Raw genomic sequence first — 20,996 nt, 5'->3', positions numbered from 1 at the left:
AAAATGAACCAACCCAACCCCAACCGCCTTTAAAAAAATAAAAAATGGATGCCTCCATGAATTCATCTTTTTCACCGTCCACCACGCCCATCTGACCTCTACTGCATTTATTAACGCTCTTTCTATTTGAAGAAAAACGGCAACAATCTCTTTATCTGTGCGAGCAGCAGCGCGGTTCTCACACGCTTGACCCGGGGACAAGTCACGCCCGGAACGGGGAGGGAAAAAATAAATCATCCTTTCTGGTTGAAGTAGCCGCGTGTTTAATTACTGATGGCGATATCATCTTTCGTCATCTTGGATGGAGGGGGGGGGGGGGATAAATACAGTTTTCCTGGGGCTCGGGCCTGAAGGGTTTGATTTCTGGGGCAGGCGGATAATTCCTGGTAATGTTGACCAAGACCCCCCCCCCCCGTCATTTTATTTTAAACCCTAGGCTAAAGGGCCAGACTAGTTAAGAGATTGCAATTTTTATTTGTTGTGATAAGTTTGTCAAATTGGTTTTACTTTTGCTTAGGATTCGCTATACTGGACCAAACAAATGAAAAATGTAGCCTAACGATTAGTCTGGATAATCCTTATCCTTCACCCCCCCCCCCCCCCCCCCATCCCAGTCGCCGCTTAATTCCCTAGGGTATTAACTTTTTAAAAAAACCCAGTTCTAAGATGGAGTAAAATTTAAAGTGCATTTTTTGTGCATTATGAAGTCTGGCCTAGAAAAAAAGGTTCTAGGGATCATTATGAAAAAAAAAATTACATAAAAAAGTCAGGCGTCATTGATTTGTTCTTACACGCGGAAAAAAATTAAAAGAAAAAAATTAATCTCAGTTTAACTAATTTTGTTTTTTCCCCCACTCAACTCGGCACATTAAGTTATGTAATAAAAATGAAAGTAAAAAAGAAAAAAAAGAATAAAAAAACCAAAATCTTTCACCATCGAGTTTATGGGTTTTTGGACTTGACAACTAGCTCGTTTTTTAAACGCAGTCATATTTTACGCGAGCCAGTAAAGGAGGGGCTGCAAGCGAGCGTTCACTAAGTGAGTTAAAGGGGCTCTTAGCCTTAAAAAAAATCATTCCATATTTTAGCGACACCCTCCTCTCTTCTCCCTCTATTTCCCTTAAATTTAAACCTGCAGTTAAAAAAAAATCCAACAAATTCGTTGCTCTATATTCTCGAGGTGCCCTGACATCTACATGATATTTTTTGTCAATGGCAGAACACAGGCTCAAAATGTTCTGGTATTGATGATGATGATTAAAAATCCAACAAATTCGTTGCTCTATATTCTCGAGGTGCCCTGACATCTACATGATATTTTTTTGTCAATGGCAGAACACAGGCTCAAAATGTTCTGGTATTGGATGATAGCAGATAACGTAATTAGCGCAGCCGTTAATTAATTTATCGTTTCGTCATTTGGACAGCATATTTTAGTTTTTTTTACCCCAAGCATTTCTCGTGTATATAAGCTAAAATAATTAGCCCCAACATATTTTTTATCTAATATACAATGGAATTTTCAATATGTATTTTCGTTAATGAGGCTTGCATATTGTTAAATTTAACTTCCATGGAAAAGAAAAAAATCGGTTCAAACTGAATTTTTGTATGTATAAATACATTTTTGTTTTGTTTCGTTTAGAGTCAAGCTGTGCGAATTTTGTATTGATCGCCATCATTGAACCGACAACCTCTGCATTAAACCACCCTTAGACATGTAGACTATTGACAGCAACAACCACTTTCTTCCCCCCTCTTTCTTGCACAGACATACTCCAGCTATACTCCTGTACCACTCTTTTACACAAACACATCAACAGCCACACACACGTACTTCCCATCTACATCAACATAGAGCAACCATCCCTCATACACTCAATTACAACAATCAATATATATATATATATATATATATATATATATATATATATATATATATATATATATATATATATATATATATATATAATTATACACTAAATAACAACCCCCTCTCCTACATTCTATCCACATTTAACACCACCACTCTCGACTCTACATCCACACCATCACTCAACACCCCCCTATCCTCCCTCCACATTGTGCGCTTGTCATATTTCAAATCGCCCTCGTCGCCGCCTCGTCTTCGGCTAGACATAACAAAAACAGTCGATGCAATGGGAGACCACTGTTGCAGTGGGCCACCGTTGATGCAGTGGACCAATATCGGTCCACTTACTGTTACCCAAGAGACCGCATTGATTTTTTTAAAAACATGAATCTGGTAATGAGTCATTAAAATTCCTAATTAGTTATTGAATTAAAAAAAAACCATCAGTAATAAAGAAAATATATTTTTAAACTGAAATTTATTATCGATTTTTATTTTATTAAAAGCGCAAGGAAGGGAAGGTCCACTCATAGTACATTATTACTGCTCTAAAAATAGAATTGAACCCGTGAATGTTTTGAACTGTTTGAAGAACGCGAGGAAATAGCGAGGTATTTAATTGCACTGAGTGTTACATCCTAGAATTAAGATTCGTTTAAATTTTTTTTCTTCGAATATTCGTCGCCAACAGACGCGAGATTCTGACGAGAGCGAGAGGATAAAAAAAAATCTAATGACCGAGGGCTTTAATAATTAAATCCTCCGTGCAGGGTGCCTGTACAGGCGATGGGCAGGGGAGGTAAGAACCGTGAGACTGACTGTGGTAGTTGTCTTCTCATGCGTGAGTTAGGGCAGCAGACAGCCAAGAGACCAACCGGATAAAGGAGGGGAGGGGGGGGGGGGAGTGCGTAGGATGAGCAGCAGGATATAGTTGGTGTAGCAGACGACTGACGCTGTTTATAATGTCACTTGGTTATAATCAAATAATGAGCCGTCCAGTAGACGAATCATAATTGTGAGAACAGAGTTCTGATATATTTGCATTTGAATACATACATGTATGCATACACATACGCGTGTATATATATATATATATATATATATATATATATATATATATATATATATATATATATATATATATATATATATATATATATATATATATATATATATATTATATATATATATAAATAAATATATATATATATATATATATATATATATATATATATATATATATATATATATATATATATATATATAATGTCCAGCAGGGTATTAATTGTCATTATCAAAGATTTATTTTAAGATTTATTTGTTGTATAATAAAACTTTTCCAAACCCATCCAGTTCTGTTTTACCAGATGTGGGGGAAAATGCTAGGCATTATTTAATTTCGTCATGGACACGGACTTAGATGAACCCTGCTTCATCTGTCCTGCTGACCATCGACTCAAGGCACACATTTTTAATAATATTAAGCATTAAATCTATAAATAGATATACATCTTAGTATTGGCCTTTGGTTGGCTATAGTTGGCATTTGTTTAATGTGAAAACCACCTAAAATTTTAAGTTATCCACCAAATTATCTATATCTCCCTGGGCTATCCCCATCTTTCAGAGCTATCCACATCTGCCTGGGATATCCAGAATTGCAACTAGCAACAACTTGCTGAAATAATCACATCATCAATTTATCCAGATCTCGTCACATCTTCCCCTATATATCCACATCTCTTCTGTATATCTTCCTCTCCTCTGTACATCCACATCTCCTCTGTATATCCACATCTCCCCATGTATATCCACATCTCCCCTGTATATCCACATCTTCCCTGAATATCCACATCTCCCCTGTATATCCACATCTCCCCTGTATATCCACATCTCCCCTGTATATCCACATCTCCCCTGTATATACACATCTTCCCGGTATATCCACATCTCCCCTGTATATCCACACATCACCACATCTCCCCTGTATATCCACATCTCCCCTGTATATCCACACATCGCCACACCTCGCCACATCTCGCCAGATCTCATGCCCCCCGCAGTGTCCACACCCCACTTGAAATAATAACAGTAATAAAACTTTGAAGCGGCCTGAACATCCGGTCATCTGTGAGTAATCCCGTGAGGGATGTGCTGTCGGCTGGCCACCGAGATGCCAACGTTATTTGGTAGGACAATCTTGTTTGACCTGGTCCAGGGGGGGCTACACGTAAGACAGAAAACCACGTTACCTCCCTTTCTTTAACCCAATAATTGGGATGATGAGGGCCCTCAAAAACCTGCTAGACAAATGAATAATTAATTATGGGAGAACGACTGCTTCCGGTCCGAGGTTTTCGAGGCAGGAGAGTTACTTTTTTTTGTCTTCTTCACGTTGCCTTTCATGTTGTGTTTTTTTAGTTAGTCGATTTTTTTGTGCTGTTCGATTTTAAAAAGTATTTTTTTAAAGATACCTAATCACGTGACCAGCTGATCACCTTTAGCTGCCGGTCACGTGATCAGCTGTTCACGTGACCGGCTGGGCCGCGTGCGTTTTGGCTGTAAGACATTAAATATAAATGAACGGGATATTGACGAGCTGTAGGCCGGACGTCTGAGCCGACTCAGCTTCAATTAGTACCCAGCGTGAGTTTAATGAGAAATATCAGCTGTCCATCTCTAATCAGTATGCCCCGTGGATACTTCGTCCATATTCCGGAATTGTAAGGATTGTCAGATAGCTATTGGCCAGTTCCAATTTAAAGAAAAAAACGTACTTCCTTTGAATGGGTCAACCTCTTGTTTTAGTAGTGGGTGTATGGCTAACCGTAAGAAGTCTGGTAGCAACAATCCCATCCCTCATACACTGTAACTCCCCCCTCCCCCCACACACACACCATGTGCACAACATGAACAGGAGCGTGAACTAGACTTGAAATGTTCTTATCACCACCGGCTTAGTTCGGACAGGTCACTGATGTCTCAGGGTAACTACCAGTTTGAGAAGCATTGGCGTTGAGGTTATTCACCCCGTCTGCTGTGACAGACACGAGTGATGACCACTCCATGATAAACGCTTGTAGTTCGAGGGGTCAACGAGATCTGTCTTCAGAGCCAATGTTTTAGTCTACAGTATAAATCAAGAAATGAGAGCCTGGGCCAGTTACGTAACTGACCACACTAAAATATGTCGACCTTTAATACCCTCTTTACCTAGGCCGATTTTTCGTGTCTATACCTGGTCTAGAATGTAGGAATACAGTGACACTGTCCATCTTTTATCCTCAGTCCTTTAAACTGACCCCATTAGAGTTCAACTTTATAACCCGACGTGAATTAGATGTTAGATTCAACATTAGGACTGGGATCTGATTCTAAAACTGACCGTCGTTAGTATTTAGTATTTGGCATATGTCAGTTTGTTCTTCTACATTTACTGACCCCCACACAATTCCAAAGGTAAGTCCTCGATCTATTGACCTGCATGCACTTAACCCCACACGATCCCAGTGTCCATCTACAGCACCCACACGTACTGACCCCCATACGTATTGACCCCCACACGATTCTAGTGTCCATTTCAGCCACACATGTGCTGACCCCCACACGATTCCAATGTTATGTCCATTTACTGTCCACGGCTCCTCCTTAACTGACCCCCACTGTATCTCATGTCCTCCCATCTCGCCCTAAGGATATTCACTGAGCTATTGACCGGTCAGTGACGGGTCAATCGTCCAAATAGTGTTTACAGGATCGTTGAGTGCTCGGCCGGAGACGTGCTGGCGAGTCAGGACGAGATTACAGGTAGTGAAACATTGATAGGCTCCACGTACCCTGCTGTTGGCTGAGTCATCGATAAGGTTTTAATAGCCCTCGAGTTTGAAAATCGCCCTCGATTGTTGAAATCAATATCGTGTAGACTGTCTTATCAGCGAAGGAAAAAATATGTTTGTTTTATAATTGTGACGTATGTTTACGTCCATATAATAAATGCGGAGTTTTTTGGTAGAGGAGGAAATTAGGCTTCTTGCAGCGGATCTCAAATATTTTATTTGCTTCATATGGCGTTGATCAAATTTTTTTTTCGGTGAGTGATGAAGTATTTTGATTGCTTTATTTGGGTATATAACTAATTTGTTTCTCGATATTTTCAAGGAAAGTAGTCGTCCTTCTCAATATTTGTCTTTTGTTGTCGCGCCCCAAATTTCATTTTTAGAACCGCTGAGATAATCTATCCGAGTTCCCTAATCTCACCTGCTAATCTCGGCGTTGTGGAGTCATCAGTCAGTGTTGCGGTGAGTACCTCGGTGAGTGGGCCAAACAGCTATGTGGTGGTGGTGGTGGTGGTTGGGAAGTCGGCATGAAGGATGTGGGAGAGGGGCGGGGAGAGTCGGGGTAGTGCTGAGGAACGAAACCATGCGCAGTGTAGTTCATACATCTTTAGTATTATCTTACTCTCCCCCAACCCCCATCCCACGTGCCGGTTTATCTATGAACTAGTCATACGATGGTGTCTATTCACAGACTAGGTGTAATTTAAAAAAAAAAGATTTTACAAAAGTCCCCTATTAGACCTGACAGTGCATATGTATGAAGTCATTGTATAATCAGCGCTATGTCCGGTCGCCTTGATTACTTTGTATCCGATGTTACTTCGAGTGTCCGGCTCTACTTTACGTGGCGTAGGTACCCTACTGCGGGCGCCATAGGTGGTACACACCCCAGTCTGGTTTAGTGTTGTTGTTAAGTACGACGTCATGTTACCGTGGGATTAGGGTCAGTACTAGCCGGGCAACAAATTCTAGGATACAATTTAAACCCACAGGAGGATTAACTCTTGAAGGGAGACAAGTCGTTGTACACTTAACTCTTCAAGGGAGACAAGTCGTTGTACACTGCGTATTTACCTCCAGTGGGTCAGTGATGTCAAATGACAAGTGGAATTTAGTACACGTTGTTGTTTTGGTTACTCAGATTACAACATTCCTACTTGCCAGGTTTTTCAACATTCTTACTTGCCAGCTTTAAATATGTCCAACATTTTTATACTTCGTATTTAAAAAGAACATACAATAAAAGAATATTGCCAGTTTTTGTTTTTAAAATAATTTTTATATATTTAATAGTGCCATAGATATCCTTTAATATGCTTGAAATCATCAAATTTATTTTCTAAGTTTTGAGAGTTTAAGAAAATTTTACGACCATTTGATGTGGAGTGTTAAGATACTGTCAGGTGAATGGTAGGCTAAAAGCGAATGTGTTGCTAAAATAAGTGTTAGATGAACAGGCACACAGCACATTGATAATGTGAGGCTAAAGGTTAGTGATAGTTGGGTGTGACAATGTGATGGTTGGGTGTGACAATGTAATAGTTGGATGTGACAATGTGATGGTTGGGTGTGACAATGTGATGGTTGGGTGTAACAATGTGATGGTTGGGTGTGACAATGTGATAGTTGGATGTGACTATGTGATGGTTGGATGTGACAATGTGATTGTTAGGTGTGACAATGTGATGGTTGGGTGTGACAATGTGATGGTTGGATGTGACAATGTGATTGTTAGGTGTGGCAATGTGATGGTTGGGTGTGACAATGTGATGGTTGGGTGTGACAATGTGATGGTTGGGTGTAACAATGTTAGAGTTGGGTGTGACAATTTGATGGTTGGGTGTGACAATGTGATAGTTGGGTGTGACAATGTGATGGTTGGGTGTGACAATGTGATAGTTGGATGTGACTATGTGATGGTTGGATGTGACAATGTGATTGTTAGGTGTGACACAAAGGTTGTGTGTGACAACGTGATGGTTGGGTGTGACAATGTCATAGTTGGGTGTGACAATGTTAGAGTTGGGTGTGAAATTTGTGAAGGTTGGGTGTGACAGTGTGATGGTTGTGTGTGACAACGTGATGGTTGGGTGTGACAATGTGATGGTTGGGTATGACAATGTGATTGTTGGGTGTGACAATGGGATGGTTGGGTGTGATATTGTGATAGCTGGGTGTGACAATGGGATGGTTGGGTGTGACAATGTGATTGCTGTGTGTCCCACCAATGTGAAAATTGTGTCACCGCCGTGAGTAACGTCGTTGCCCGCCGTGTTGCTCACCATTCCAACCGATTACCATTAACTGCTAGCCTTACAACTATTTAACGCTGTGTAAAGTCCACATTTCTAGTCATTAGTAGGCCTAATCCAAACTATTCCCTTAGCGCCCCCTCCCCCCCACCCCCCCACCCTTTTTTCTCGCTATCCTCTCCAATTTAGAATTCACCGTCGATTTAATGCTACCAATATATTCCGGTTTAAGAACATTTATAATGTATGTAGGACAACAGGGCCGGTAACTCGATTTAGAATTTATGCCCTCGATAAGCGGATAATCTTATCGTAACGTCATGGCCATCTCGTTTTTACTCCCCGACAGATCGTCTCGGCTCTGTTATAAAAACATAATCGGTTTCAAGCTGTAGGTAATGCATGCAGAGAGGCGGTGACAGGAGATAAACAAGGTCTTTATGTAAACAACAGGTTCATTAGAGATCTCAACCTCCGCCTCCCTCCCCACATTTTCTTCCTGAAACCTAAAAAACTCCGAGCCTGTCAAAAACATTGATAATTCACGTCCATCGGTTTGTGTATAAAAACTATAGGGGTGCGGGGGTGTCAGTCAGGGGGGTGGGGATGCAAGGATTTTGTGTGGGTGTGATGAATGTGCGGACTGAGAGTGTGTGGGATGTACAACGCGATGTTGCAAGGGATGTGGTGTTGGTTGCGGCGCTCGCTAGGAGGTTCGGGATTAGATACATCAGCTACTTGAGGCCAAACTCCCCTCGTGTTGGCGCTGTTCTCAACACTTTTATTCTCTAATCCAATTCCCGGCCACTGCAACACGTGTGAACATAATTTGATTACACTGTATTCGTGTAATCTCAGCAGCATTTGTGTGTGTGTCCTTTAAGACATCTACTCTGTGTTGGCGTAGGTCTATTTGTAAACCATTATTGAGAGTAAATTCTATACAGTTAAACTAAAACAAAAGACGAAGCATGTCTCAAGCTGTACGTATCCTAACACTGTCAGGTCACTTTAAAATAACACCACGGGCTGGTTGGTTCAACGGAGCAAACGGGTTCGTTGACACTTTTGTGTCTCACCGTTGTGTCACCTCGCTGTTAAAACTAATGTGAAAAAGTTCACTGTTTGTCTATTCATTACAGTCACCTTTAGAAAAATAACACCTCAATTCGACAGTGTTTGTTCTTTTTTTTTTTTTGGTGTCAAATATTTGTACAAAAATATTATAACCACACAAAAGTCTGAACCTTAGAACGTGTTGAAAAAAACCCCACACACACAAATGGTTATAGGTTATATGCGAATGGTTACAGGTTAACCCTAAAACCACCTCTTTAAAAATGACCAGGTTTAATTAATGTAGGCACGTGTGAATGACCAAGTTTTTCCAAGATGTGTTTGAATGTTTTAACCTTAAAACCTAACGCTTAAAAATGACTAAACATCTCGAAACTTCGATCGCGATGCACGCTCGAATACAGAATCAGTAAAAGTAAAAATTCAGTTTCTCACCCCCCCCCCTCCCCAGCCCCCCTGTGGAGCGTGAGTACAATTTGCTTAATGGCGTCATTTACATTCCCGATCATGTTGCGGTGTGTACCTCGTGTGAGCGGGGACACGACGCACGTTCAAAACTTCCGTGTGTTGTGTTAACCGTGGCGTGCAAATATTTGGTCGCACGGTCTTGGTCGAGGGAAGGGCGCGACGTTTTTAGTCGAAATACACACATTTTTAGTCAAAACAAACTACAATTTAGTCGAAATACACACATTTTTAGTCAAAACAAACTACAATTTAGTCGAAATACACACATTTTTGTCAAAACAAAAAATAATTTAGTCGAAATGCATATTTTAAGCGAAATACACGACACTCGATTCGAAATACATTATTTCGAGACGACCATTCAACCAGTGTGGCCGAATTAGCTCGATTGAGTGTCCAGTTTCTGCCACCAGTTGCAGCCCAAACTCCTATTGTGGACACAAGCTCTGTTGTCCAGATTTGTCCACGAATGCAGGATTCAAATATCAGACCAAAGTGGTATTTGTCTTTGGACTATCTGAGTTAATGAGACACTTGTTCATTTTTGGTTTTGTTAGTTTGATATACAATTATTATGATTGTAGAATAACGTTTTTTTTTTATATATTGTAATGTAAAACTACACCATTGTTGATCCCATGGTTTGAGCTCCTTAAGACTTTTCCGTAGGTCTTATTCCGGCACTGTGATCGTTATTGTCGTGTTATAATTCTCAGTATACTATAGTGAGACGCTTGTTCCATTGTGGGGGTTATAGTTTTTAGTATACCATAGTGAAATTCTTTGTTCCAATGTGGTGGTTATAGTTTTTAGTATACCATAGTGAGATGTTTGTTCTAATGTGGTGTTATAGTTTTTAGTATACCTTAGTGAGATACGTATTCCATTGTGGGGTTATAGTTTTTAGTATACCTTAGTGAGATACGTATTCCATTGTGGGGTTATAGTTTTTAGTATACCTTAGTGAGATACGTATTCCATTGTGAGGTTATAGTTTTTAGTATACCTTAGTGAGATACGTATTCCATTGTGAGGTTATAGTTTTTAGTGTACCTTAGTGAGATACGTATTCCATTGTGGGGTTATAGTTTTTAGTGTACCTTAGTGAGATACGTATTCCATTGTGGGGTTATAGTTTTTAGTGTACCTTAGTGAGATACGTATTCCATTGTGGGGTTATAGTTTTAGTGTACCTTAGTGAGATGATTGTTCCAATGTGTAGTTATAGTTTTTAGTATACTATAGTGAGATGCTTATTCCAATGTGCACCCAGCTTCTGTTTAAGTGCACCCATTGTTCCGATTCATTTGTATCGATTCTATAATATAATCGTATAAAATAATGCAGAAACAAATGTTTTTGATCTGTAATAATGTGTTTATGTAATGACTTTTTTTTTTCAACGCATACCTAAAAAATAGATGTATCTTTTTATCTTCGAGTGCTTTTGTGCTATTGTTTTCTAGAGTCGATACCACGGTATCGATTACTTTGATGACTATGTTTGCTTTGCTAGTAATATTTTTACGTAACTGTAGTAGGCCTGGGTAAAAATCTGAACGTTGATAGTATTGATTTTATGATTTATTCATTCCTCGGGTTTATCCGTCTATCTCTTAGACGTTAACGTGCTTAATCTTAATATGGGGTTTTCCAGAATTAAATATCATGGTAGAAAAATATTATCCTTGAATCTTTGTTTATGCTTCAGCTAAGTTTTATTTTCTAAACATTATTTTTTTTTAGGCTTATGGTATACTGTACTCTATGTCAAAGCAAATTTTTAATAATGTGTTGTAAATTTACATACTTTTATACCAAACAAAATGATATTGTGAACCTTGTTTTTTTTTTTTACTAACCCTTAAAACTTTTTACTAAGCTGCACCGCTAAAGCCCTTAAGTTATCAATTTTCACCCGTCCATTTATTATCATTTATCTTTAGTCATTGAGCGGACCACCTAGAGAACACAAATGTTGTTTCTATAAACACGAACAACTTCTATTTTCGGTTTTAAAAAAAATCCTACCCATATCTCAATAATTAGATGCCTATTCATTACTTACCGAATCCCATTACCCATTCTGTTTACACCATTTCCCATTCACCGTTATGTTTTCTGGCGAAGAATCGCCGATTGAATCCGTGTAATTGATTAGGCGTGTACCATCTGTTGTACGGGCGTTGAGATCGATAATATTTCCAATAACCTTATTTGTTGTTGGCGGCTCGGAGTTTTATCCGAATCAATAAGCGCCGTAAACGTTTTCTGGGAATAAATGTCATATCTTGGGTCTAGGGGAGGTGGGTGGTCAGCATGTGTGGCCAGTCTGTTGTGTACAGTCTTTTGTGTCCAGTCTTTGGTGTCCAGTCGTCCAGTCTGTTGAGTGTCCAGTCTATTGAGTGTCCAGTCGTCCAGTCTGTTGAGTGTCCAGTCTGTTGAGTGTCCAGTCTGTTGAGTGTCCAGTCTGTAGAGTGTCCAGTCTGTAGAGTGTCCAGTCTGTAGAGTGTCCAGTCTGTTGAGTGTCCAGTCTGTAGAGTGTCCAGTCTGTAGAGTGTCCAGTCTGTAGAGTGTCCAGTCTGTAGAGTGTCCAGTCTGTAGAGTGTCCAGTCTGTTGAGTGTCCAGTCTGTTGAGTGTCCAGTCTGTAGAGTGTCCAGTCTGTAGAGTGTCCAGTCTGTTGAGTGTCCAGTCTGTTGTGTGCCCAGTCTGTTGAATGTCCAGTCTGTTGTGTCCAGTCTGTTGAGTGTCCAGTCTGTTGAATGTCCAGTCTGTTGTGTCCAGTCTGTTGAGTGTCCAGTCTGTTGAATGTCCAGTCTGTTGGGTGTCCAATCTGTTGAGTATCCAGTCTGTTGAGTGTCCAGTCTGTTGGGTGTCCTGTCTGTTGGGTGTCCTGTCTGTTGAGTGTCCAGTCGTCCAGTCTGTTGAGTGTCCAGTCGTCCAGTCTGTTGAGTGTCCAGTCGTCCAGTCTGTTGAGTGTCCAGTCTGTTGAGTGTCCAGTCGTCCAGTCTGTTGAGTATCCAGTCTGTTGTGTGTCCAGTCGTCCAGTCTGTTGAGTGTCCAGGCGTCCAGTCTGTTGAGTGTCCGATCGTCCAGTCTGTGTGTCCAGTCGTCCAGTCTGTTGAGTGTCCAGTCGTCCAGCCTGTTGAGTGTCCAGTCTATTGAGTGTCCAGTCGTCCAGCCTGTTGAGTGTCCAGTCTGTTGAGTGTCCAGTCGTCCAGTCTGTTGAGTGTCCAGTCTGTTGAGTGTCCAGTCGTCCAGTCTGTTGAGTGTCCAGTCTGTTGAGTGTCCAGTCGTCCAGTCTGTTGTGTGTCCAGTCTGTTGAGTGTCCAGTCGTCCAGTTTGTTGATTGTCCAGTCTGTTGAGTGTCCAGTCGTCCAGTCTGTTGAGTGACCAGTCTGTTGAGTGTTCAGTCTGTTGAGTGTCCAGTCGTCCAGTCTGTTGAGTGTCCAGTCTGTTGAGTGTCCAGTCTGTTGAGTGTCCAGTCGTCCAGTCTGTTGAGTGTCCAGTCTGTTGAGTGTCCAGTCGTCCAGTCTGTTGAGTGTCCAGTCTGTTGTGTGTCCAGTCTGTTGTGTGTCCAGTCTGTTGAGTGTCCAGTCGTCCAGTCTGTTGTGTGTCCAGTCTGTTGAGTGTCCAGTCGTCCAGTCTGTTGTGTGTCCAGTCTGTTGAGTGTCCAGTCGTCCAGTCTGTTGGGTGTCCAGTCTGTTGAGTGTCCAGTCTGTTGTGTCCAGTCTGTTTAGTATTCTTTCTATTTAGCTGTCCAGTGCGTTTGGCTGGCAGTATTTATGTTGTCCAACCAGTTGTCCAATCCGATTCTGTCAAATATCCATTGTTGATTTTCTAAACAATATGTTAGGTTCCAGTCAACCGGACTGTCCAGTCTATTTGGAAACCACTTTGTTACCCAGCATATAGAATATCTATTCTATGTCCAGTCTATTAAGTCTAAGTGTGCCATGTGCTCAGCCTGTGTCAACTAATTTGTTTAAAAACGATAATGTACCAGTATCACACTGAGTCTTCTGATTACCTAAACACTCGACGTATTTAGACACCAAATGTTTGCGTGATATCACGAGTCAATTTCTTTCTCTTCAAATCAATTCATCAATGGATTCAAGCAAGAATTATAATAACTTCTAGCACCTATACCCATCAGCACGTGCTAAAGCAGATGTTGTATTTATCAGCTAGACAATTCTGCACCTGTCCCTTACAAGTGGCTTGTATTGAACAGACAAGACAATTATACAACTCGCCGCCTTCAGAGATACGACAGTTCTTAACTTATCCACTTTTACAAAGACAACAATTCTAAAGCTATCCAGAAGCTTGAAATGAAATCCCCTGACCCACATCTTGACCTACATAGCCCCCCCATCCCCCCCCCCCCTCGGCTGCTAGTCAATATCTCTCATTTGTCTCGGCAAGTAACGGTTACCAGATCGTTGGGGGTGGGGGGGGGGGGGGTGGGGAGAGAGAAATTGAATGAAGACCTTATCTGATTAAATACTATTAAATACTGTCATAAACTATTCACACGATGGCTAAATTCAGTCCATAATTTAAAATTTCAGTCTGCCTATGTTTGTTTATAGTCTTGCAAAGACAAAACTGAAAGAAAAAAAAACAAGACCTATAATCACGATAATGGAAAGCAGGAAAACGACAATGCAAATCCCTCGGCATGCATATTTAAACTCGGCATACAGTTCGTGTATTGATTGAAACATATTTTGTTTAACTACCATGAAATAACGTAGACATAATAATAATTTTTTTTTTTTACTTCTTTCTTCTGTTTTAGGCTGGACAGTCCGTTTCTCTTCGGGGATTCTATAAATAGCACCGGAAGTAATTACACCGGCTAAGATGTGACCCAAACGGGGACCGGTAAAGGTGAGTCCCTTATCTATTATTTACCTACTTCTGGAGACCGTGCAATTAATGCCGCGTGCCGTCTGGTGCGTGGGCTTCTACTGGCTCTGGCACTGGACGTTAAACGTTGTGTGTCTGTGTGTATGTCTCTGTGTGTGTGTCTGTGTGTGTGTCTGTGTGTGTGTCTTTGTCGGTAGGAAGGGTGGGGGGGGGGGGTTGGAACGTATCCGCTATATACAAAAAGACCGTTTTATTGACCTTATTCTCTGTGGCTCTCAATGAGGATTTATGTGACACGTGTTGATGGTGAGTACTATAAAGCCTGTTGATTAGTGCTAGTAAAGATGTGGGGGGTGCCGTCTTTGTGTTATACCCACCAATCCTTTAGCCCTGCATCCTATATTGGTATATGTTCCTAGTAGATATACGATTTTATAATGCTATCTACGGTATTGCGGAAACGGTAAATCCTGCGTAAAATGTACTTTGGGTACCCGCAATAAAAATATACATTCATCAGTGGATATAAACTAAAATGAGAAGAAATTCCCACAGCGCAGTAACTTTTTTTTTCATCCACCTGATCAGCTTAGCTGGAGGAAATCTTTGTTTCCCCCCGAGCCCATCTTTACTACCACAATTCCATACGCTACCAAATGCCCACACTTACTACCATACTAACCCCACCTTGGCGCAACCCACTCTTACTACTACAATCCTCCCTCCACTGTCCACTCCTACTACCATATTTTTCCACCCCGGCGCAACCCACTCTTACTGCTATAACTCTCCCTCCAATGTCCAGTCCTACTACCATGCTACCCCCCTCTCCATGGTGCATCCCACCCCTTGTAGCCACCTTCCCACTCCACTGTCCACTCCTACCCCCCTCCCCCAACCCATATCTTGCTGCCATAATTGGCACTGCACCATCCACCCGGTGTATTTTACGTAAGCATCTCTAAGACTTCCTCCGTTATCAGCCCTCTAGGCGGCTCGAGCTTTATCGAGTAGCGCCAAATTAGACCCCCCAAGTCACCAATAGGAATCCGTACAAGGCTAGAAAAGAAAGAAGGAAAAAAAAAAAGACACCCATCCATCATTGTATGTCCTTCTCTTCAACAATTCCATCTTTTTGCGTCTTCTCGGCCTGCGCTTCCCCCCTTGAGTGCGCGCTGTTGCGATTTGGTCACAACACAAACAGGATGGATGTGAAGCAGATGTTGCCTGTGTCCTCCCTCAAGGACCCGTGGCTATCGGAGGCGGCGCGTTTTTTTGAGCCCCGTGTCCCCGCGTGTCAAGATGGCAACACCCCCCCCCCCCCCACCCACACCCAACCCCTCGAGATCGATATGAGCCAGATTTTTATTGTACCCCTGTTGGGCTTGCCTGGTTGTATGGTGGGGGATGCTAAGCCTTCACGGATACAATAAAAGAAATGCAAGTGAAAATTTTGTTTGGATTGACCGGGTATTTTTATCACATTAAATATCCTAAGGTCATGTTACTGTTTGGACTTTGTATACTTTTCTATCAAGTTGAATATCCCAGGGTCACATTTCTGTTTGGATTAAGTGTAAATCTCTTAAGTCACATTAGTGTTTGGATTAAGCGTAAATTGCCAGCACGTTAAAAATCCTAAAGTTGCTTTAACGTTCGGTTTAATATTAAATTTTTATCGCGTTCAGTATACTGATGTCACATTTCTGCTTGGATTAAGTGTAAATCTATATCAAATTAAATATCCCAAGGTCACATTAATACTGGATTAAGCGTAAATTTCTATCACGTTAAAAATCGTAAGGTCACATTAGTGTTTGGATAAAGCGTTAATTTCTATCATGTTAAATATCATACTGACACACGTTAGAGTTTAGATTTAAAGCAAACATTATTTTTTAATTTCTCGGGAGAAAGTGTCCGTGTGAGTAGCATTAGGCGGGTAACGCTATGCAAACAACACGTGTGTGAATAGTTTTAAAGCAAACAAAACGTTCTTCAAGAGGGGCGGCTGAAAGGGTTAAAAGAACACCCCCCCCTGTACCACCATGTACTGCCGTGTCGATACCACGCTAGACCCGACCACATTAACCACATTACTCTTACCACTTTGACCCCCCCCCCCTTATGGGACGACGTGGTCAGGAAAGTAGAGCTCATGACCACTAACCTGAAAGTCACTAGTTCTTCCCCCTGTATTGTCTGTATAACTTCCTTGAGTCTACCTAGCCCTATTCTGTACCTGACTCACGCTTGGGGAAGGTAATGGCGGCTGTGCATAGAAACTATACTATTTTTTCATATGCCATGGTTACGGAAACAGATGAACTCTACTTGACCGTCATGTCCGGAATGGTATCTTCTCACAAACGCAGTGTCAATCCTGCTGACACCTAAATAAGGGGTTGACAATCTACCGGGCCGTAGATATTTAAGGGTACACAACTCGGCTATTACTAAAAAGGGGAAGAAGAATTGATTCATTTATGGATTGATGTACTTAATTTGTTTAATGTCAGAACTAAATAAATCATGACTTTTAATGCTGGTCAGTACATAAATACAACACAAAATATTTGCTTTTACTGAAAATAAATTGCCCGACCCCTGGCATGAAATACACCGTAGCCTTTTATTTTTAACCCTCTCCGTGTTACGTTTAACCCCTTCACCCCCGTGATGTTACAGTTGTAAATTGTAACCCAAAATCGTTAACGTCCCTTCTCTCTACCGCATCTTAAACCATCCCCTGCATCCCAAGACTTACACCATGTCCTTATAAAGATATAATAACCCCCCTCCAACTATTAATCACCATACCCACCACCACTCTATTAACCCCCCCCCCCCCCCAGCCGCCATCCCTTTCAGGTGACCCTATAATGGCCGGCACCGTCTCCAGCAGAGCAAATGTTTACCGAAACCTGTCAAGCTAAAAATCCGTAAAACCAGCTACTCTCCGACCGATAGTTTTCAACATCGATTTCATTTCCGTTTTATCTCCAACCCGCCGTGTTTAGACATTTTTTCTTTCTGTTTGTACTACGGTATTCAAATAAAAAACAAATCGTAAGACCGAAGAGAAAAATCTGCATCGATTTCTTTAAATGTGTTCATAATATGGCCCTCCTCTTTTCTCGTCAAACTGAAATCTTAAGTTCGTTAATGTCTTCTCTTACCCTCGACAGTATAATTATAGAGATAGTTCCATCACGAGTAAGAGAGCTCGTTGTTTGCTCTAATGGTTCTTCATAGATCCGCGCTACACCAGTAAAAAAACACATGTACGAGAACTCCGAGTGCTGTTATTTCCACTTTAAATGGCCCGGTTATTACTTGTTGAACGGGTCAAATCAGACATAATGCTCGCTACCGTTCGATACCACAATGCCCGTGGGTGGGGGGAATCCCTTGGGGAAAGAAAAAACATCACCCATACTTATCGCATTTCATTACGTTATCCTGAACATAATCGCGCCCTCGCTTTTAGCTCGGGGTTTATTTGTGGGAAGTGGAAGGGGACGCGTCTAATGGGCATTAAAATTAATTTTGTCGATCATAAAATATTTGGGAAAAAACGTGTCCATAAGGTTGGGCATTTTAAAGTAAGTTTAAATTATAGAACAGCCGGTTTTGTTAAGTGAATATGTTGCCCGTTTTTTTTCCTCTTTACATTTATTTTCCTAAATATTTTTTAAAATATTCCACTTATTCAAATGTAGTTGTTTTTTTGCAACTATTTTATTCACAGGATATACTGATCTGAAATGTGCGTGAGTGTGGCAGATAAATAATGGTAAACTGTGATAGATACAACGACTTTTACTTTGAACAATCTCTGAGATTCAGATTCTATTGAAACCCTCGCTCTATTCTCGGGTAAATTACACTTGCGAGAAATTCATCAACACTATTCTACAACCGTGCGAGAAAGATGGATAGTTATTGTGGTCGATTAGGTTTTTGGAACTAAGGTCATAATTGGGCCGGGGGTGGGGGGCATAAATAAGTTAATGTGTCGGATTGTGGGAAGTAGAAGGTGTAACAATAAAAATATGAACTGATTACAGCTGCATAGCTATATATTTTGACTTCCTGTTCGGACTCGATATTGTCACACCGTTACATATGTGCTTACATATAAATGAACAAAAGAGCTAGACGGCCTCTGATTCAAAGCCGGTGTTCTAATATTTTTAAAGGGTTACTGGCAAACGACCTTACCGAAAAAAAAATCCCAAATGAGCCTTTCATGTTTCTGCTTTATACGTGAAGTTAATGGTGATTGTCATCTCTTGATATTGTGAGTGGAGACATTGCTAAAGCTACCACACGTGGTCGCTCTTTGGTTGGCAGACTCGCCAAATCTGGCGAAAGACCCTAGCAACGGGGGATGATCCCCAGTTAAAAACACGATCAAACAAAAGCTAATCACTAAAGCAAACATGATTTGGACTATTGATGATTCACTGAACTGACTCGTTCGATCTTAAAAAAAAAAACAACAACACCACAGTGACACTGGCGATCCCGGCTTTGTATTACTCAGTTGACTTTTTGGTGTAAGCCCTCGCTGATGTTCTCGTTCAGAAATCTTTTCATTATCTCGGGATATTTGTACCATAGACGCCAATACAACATACGCCTTTCTGTATATGTAGCATTTAACTGTTGAATACATGTATTTGTATATTATTTTTTTCCTTAATCTCCTATGGTTGTGGACGGGATGGTTAAATAAAAGCATGGATTTCGAATCTCGGTCATCAACCCTGACTTTTTAAAATTATAGCACGTCCACGAGTCGACCCTCCTCTGATGAGTGCTTAGATAAGCCAAGGGCTGGGGTGGGGCAGGAAAGGGCGTGCCGGCTTTGTCCTTCCCGTGAAACCTTCCCGGTGAACGTACAGGTGAGCCGTTCATTCATCTGTGACCGAAGACACATCCAGGGGCGGTGACTTGAGCGTCCGTCGCTGTGTGCCCGGGGGAGGGGGTCGCTTTACTCCTAGCACACGACACGACCAGTTTTATGTGGACAAAGAAAGGAAAACTCACTTCAGCCCACGACACAGAAAGTTACCCAGACACACCAGAAGTGGGCGTTGACCCCTGTGTTGTCTACGGGCTGGAGAGGTCACAACGTGTGCAGGCTGTGTGTTGACCAAACCTTTCATCAACACGTGGCAACACTGACCCGACACCGGCTTTGTAACATCCCGGTCCGGCTTTATCTCCCACCCCTCGCCATATGCCTCAAGCCCGAGCAGCAATCTGTCAGGTCACGGGGTCACGAGAGTTCGTTCTTACCGTCACCCCCTCCCACTGCAGGTACAATTCAACTTGACCCCGCACCCGCACCCCGGCGCCCGCTAGAGAAAACATTTCCCCCCTCACCTAAAGTGACGGGCGCAGTGTCCGGTGTATTCTGCCGTGTCCGTGCTTTTGTTGAGGTTTAATAGATTTATCGCACTCTATCACCATCACGGCGTTATCGCGGAGCATTAAAAGCACATTACTGACCGCGGGTCAAGCTACGATTACAAGGGCGAGAAAAGAAGGGGGAGGGGCAGTGGCCGTTTTCTCGAGTATCAAATTGGCACGTCCCTCCGTCCCTGCCGCTCCACGGCCTGTCTCTCGTGATGAACGTGAGAAAGAAGCGCTGACCACTGGTGGACAGCGCATTGTCCGGACTGAATGGGAGGAAATGTGGCAAGGCTCTTGTTGCTGATGTTGTCTGGGCTTGATGGAATTTTTTTTAAATAGAGGCGTGTGTCTGGATATATATATATATATATATATATATATATATATATATATATATATATATATATATATATATATATATATATATATATAGTATATGTATATATATATATATATATATATATATATATATATATATATATATATATATATATATATATATATATATATATATAGAGAGAGAGAGAGAGAGAGAGAGAGAGTATATATATATATATATATATATATATATATATATATATAATATATATATATATAGTATATATATATATATATATATATATATATATATATATATATATATATATATATATATATATATATATATATATTTAAATCGTGGTAAAATTGACTTTCGAAATAAGCCCTCGTCAGCATCCCCAGTATATATCTACATAACATAACTCTCGTGGTTTGTAATTAACAGCGGGCAGGGTCGTCAGGGATAGGGGATAAGAATAAAAAGTTATATGCAGTCAAACGGGTGGGGTTCGAGGTGGGTTGGGGTTCAGAAATCAGAATCAATGACGTCATGTGTTATTTATAGGCAATCACAATTTTGACAGGCTCTAATACTTCCACTCTAAACAACATTAAAATGATCACTTATATTCTATCGATTTTTACTTTATCTACTTGCTTGAATCTTTCCCTTGTCACTCTACATCTTCTTCCCGTCAAAGCGACCCCCCCCCCCCTTTGAACTAACAGCTTGTTCTAATTTCTCTAAAAAGTCGACTAAGATACATTTAATCAGCGATAGCTATTTGCCTGTAGTAAAAATAAAAACCTTTACTATCTCAAGCATGAGCTTTAAGTAAATTACAGACCATCGTTATTAATATGTG

General features: G+C 41.0%; 1 protein-coding gene across 5 annotated transcripts in view; it reads left to right on the top strand.

The window, feature by feature from the left end:
- LOC131930417 (adhesion G protein-coupled receptor L3) overlaps window positions 1-20,996 on the top strand; it is a 146,107-nt gene that overhangs the window by 25,960 nt on the left and 99,151 nt on the right. For all 5 annotated transcript variants that reach the window (XM_059286887.1, XM_059286884.1, XM_059286889.1 and 2 more), the window contains exon 2: window positions 14,315-14,406. The gene's annotated coding sequence lies outside the window, so the exon portion shown is untranslated. The remainder of the gene's footprint in view (window positions 1-14,314; window positions 14,407-20,996) is intronic.

The sequence above is a fragment of the Physella acuta genome, unplaced genomic scaffold, assembly GCF_028476545.2.
Source record: "Physella acuta isolate Inbredline_101_S28 unplaced genomic scaffold, ASM2847654v3 ptg001771l, whole genome shotgun sequence".
Taxonomy (NCBI): Eukaryota; Metazoa; Mollusca; class Gastropoda; family Physidae; genus Physella; species Physella acuta.
The sequence above is the reverse complement of the archived record's forward strand: the minus strand, read 5'-3'. Positions and strand labels throughout refer to the sequence as shown.